Source organism: Dipteris shenzhenensis, chromosome 12 (genome assembly GCF_047967505.1).
Source record: "Dipteris shenzhenensis isolate YYH24624 ecotype China chromosome 12, Dip_SZ_1.0, whole genome shotgun sequence".
Taxonomy (NCBI): Eukaryota; Viridiplantae; Streptophyta; class Polypodiopsida; order Gleicheniales; family Dipteridaceae; genus Dipteris; species Dipteris shenzhenensis.
The window spans coordinates 41,208,188-41,212,007 of NC_141607.1; positions in this window are offsets into that span (position 1 = coordinate 41,208,188).

Sequence of the window (3,820 nt, forward strand, 5' to 3'; positions counted from 1 at the left end):
TATGCTTTTCCAACTGACAGAGCCTTTCTTTCAAGGACTCATGATCACCCATGCGTTCCTGTATTATTGCGATGCGCAGACTTGGTATTACAAATTCGAGTGGGACCACGGCTTCAAGGCCGTACACCAATTGAAAAGGTGTGTTCCCTGTACTGACCTTGAATGTGGTTCTGTATGCCCATAAGGCTGCATTCAGTTTCTCTGCCCAATCAGAACGCTGTGGTTCTACTACCTTGGTGAGGATATTGCATATGATTTTGTTTGTGGATTCTGCTAGTCCATTCCCTTGGGGGTAGTAGGGTGTGCTTTTTCTATGAATGACCATGAAGCCAGACAAGAGTTCTTGGATTACCTCATTGACAAAATGTGTGCCTCTATCCGACACAATTTCAAGGGGGCATCCGAATCGGGTGATCACATGTTCGTACAAGAATCTTGCTGTGCTTTTGGCATCTGCCTTTCTGACTGCTTTAGCTTCAGCCCATTTTGTAAAGTAATCAGTGGCCACAATGATGTAGCGTGCCTGTGTTCCTTTTGCTGCTGGATGTATGGGACCCACATAATAAATCCCCCATTTTTCAAATGGCTGTTGTGCAACAACTGTTGTTAGGGGATTGAAGTCTTTGTGTTGTGGTTTAATAGTTCGTTGGCATACATCACAGCCTTTTACATATTCATAGGCATCTGCCCACAGTGTTGGCCACCAGTAGCCTGCGAGGAGAACTTTTCTTGCTGTGGCTTCCCCTTGGAAGTGTCCTCCTGCAATGCCTTCATGGACTTCACTCAGGATTGGCAGGATCTCATGAGGCATTACACATCTTCTTAATATCTGGTCCTTGCCCATCTTGTATAGTTGTCCTGCAATGAGTTGATATGGTGCAGCCTTTAGAATCAATTTTCTGGCCTCTACTGCTTTCATGTCAGGGGGTGGTCTTCCTGCCATCAAGTACCCAATGATATCTCCACACCATTCTGGAACAGCATCTATTTGAAATAGTGTGGCATCTGGTAAGTCATCTTCTACTCCAGTGGCTTCTTCTCCTGTCTTGACTCGAGACATGTGATCGGCAATGTAGTGTTGGGCACCTTTGCGGACCACAATTTTGAAGTTGAATTCTTGCAGCAAGAGGAGCCATCTGGTTATTCTTCCTGTGGTACACGGACGGTTCACAAGATAAAGCAATGCTTGATGGTCGGTGTAGAAGACAAAATCATTTGCAAGTAGATAGTGCCGAAATTTCTTTACACTGTACACCATTGCTAGGGCTTCTCTTTCTGTGGTTGTATAGTTGATCTCTGCATCATTGAGTTGTCTACTGGCGAAGTAGACGGGGTAGTCTTTCTTATGTTCACCAGGTTGACAAAGCACACTCCCAATTGCATACTTGGATCCATCAGTATGAACATGAAAATCAATATCCCAATTGGGAGATAGAAGGATGGGTGCTGTGATTAGGCGCCACTTTAAAAGCTCAAAGGCTTGGTCGCACTCTTCGGTCCATAAGAACTCCACTAATAATTTGTAAAGTGGTCTAGCTATCATGGCATACCGCAATTTCTATAATAGCCGGCATGTCCCATAAAGACCTGTACACCTTTGGAATTTGTAGGAGGAGGCAAATCCATGATGATTTTGATTTTGTCCATGTCAGTTGCAATCCCATGTTGAGAGACGATGTGTCCCAAAACAACTCCGTGGGTGACCATGAACTGGCATTTTGTTGGATTTAGGGAGATGCCATACTCCCTGCATTTGATTAGTACTTCTTCCAGACATTTGAAGTGGTCCTGTTTGGTTGAATGGATGCACAAATCATCTAAGAAGACCTGTAAAAACTTATTCAAAAATGACTTGAAAGCTGTGAACATGACTCGCTGGAATGTGGCTGGGGCATTACAAAGGCCGAATGGCATGACTCTATATGCAAAAATACCCCATTCTGTAGCAAATGCTATTTTTGATTGGTCTTGAGGAGCAATTTATACTTGGTTATAGCCACTGAAGCCATCCCAAGAAGCTATATATTTCGGATCCTGCCACCTTTTCCAACACTGTTTCTGTTAAGGGTAGGGGGTAGTGATCCCTAATTGTGGCGGCATTCACATTTTTCAAGTTTACGCATATTCTGAGCTTCTTGTTGCGTTTAGGCACAATGACAATGGGTGAAACCCAATCAGTGTGCTCTATCTCGTAGATGAATCCGGCATCTAGGAGTTTTTCCAGCTCGTCATAAACCATGGTGCCATATTTAGGATTTGTGCGATAAGGTCCACATACCTTAGGGCGAGCACCTTCCCTTATAGGGATCGTGTGAACTGCCACTTCTGGTGAAATTCCTTTCATCTCTTTGTATGACCATGCGAGGCAGTCACGGTATTCCATTAGGAGGTCTTTGAGTTTGCTTTCATCTTCTTGACGGAGCTGTTTCCCAATGAAAACCAACTTTTCTTCCTCCCCTTCAAGGGCGAGGTTTATTGTGCGTGTTTTTGCCGGTCCCTCATAGATTGGAGTTTCTTCAATGCTATCGGTTTCTTGAACTTCAGATTCTCCGATTGGTCTTGGCATTGCTATTGGTGCACTGCCACTTGTATAATTCTTAAAGTATTCCGGCACTTCTCAAAGATCGGCCTCTGATGGGGTTGAACTAGCCTGAGATGTGTCATGAGTACTGGGTGGCATAGTTGCATTTAGTAATTTGTTAGGCTCTTCTTTCCTTTCTTTTTCTGAAGTCTCTTGATCGAGCTTCATCTGCACATGTGGCTTATATTTCCGAAACTTCTTACGTTGGGAACTGTGGGGTAACTTTTCCACTGGTAAGGTGTTTCCAAGTAAGGGTTCATGTGCTGCACATACTCCTTCCAGTCCTTCAGGGGACCATTCAAGAGGTGGTGGTTTTGACTTTGAGGGGACTACCTTTGCAAGATACAATTCCACAATCCGTGTTTGGACTTGTTCGAATTCATTGAAGTGCTCGGCCTTGGCTCTTCTGCGATTTCCTCCTGCAGCTTTCTTGCGGGATCGTCTGCTGTTATGCAACTGTGGAGGTTCAACTTTTGGGAGCTCAACTGCCATTAGGGCATGCAGAATGTCTAGGTCATTATCAAAGATTTGATCTTCAATTGCAGCATTGGCAGCCTCTGTTTCAAGGTCCCAAGGAAAATCTGAGTCATTATTGGTATGGGTACCTTCTTCAGGTTCATTATCCCATTCGAGGTCAGCCATAAAGAATGGCATCTCTAGATCGATTTGTTCTTCATGTGTCAGTGGAGGATCGACCTGTAGTGCGTTAACATCTATCTGTGAGAAGATGGGGTCTAATGAATGGCAGTTGTCGATGGTTGCCAATGTTTGTATCCAGTTATTGGCATTGCTTTGTGAGTCACCTGCTATGGCATGCTGTTGCAAGGGATCTGATTTGCTCGAGATTGTCGTGGAAGATGTGTCATCCAATGCTCTAGGAACAATTGGTTTAATAGCTCCTATCCCCACATTTACCCTGACTGCAGTGTCTCGATTCTGGATTGTCAATCTATCCGTTCCCCAGTCATGGAGGACTGATGCTTCCCGTAACCAAGGACGTCCCAGTAAGATTTGATAGGATTTTTTGGGGAGATCCAAGATTGTGAATTGAAGGGAAAAGCGGACTCCTGCGATCTTTGTGGACACGCCATTCACTATTCCCAAGGGTTTAGCCCGTGAATCATCGGCAAGGCGTATGTTTTGAAATTAGCCTTTTGCATTGGTGGGAGACCCCATTCTTCGTAAAGCTCCTTTGATAGGACATTGACACCTGCTCCACCATCCACTATGGCTTGGATT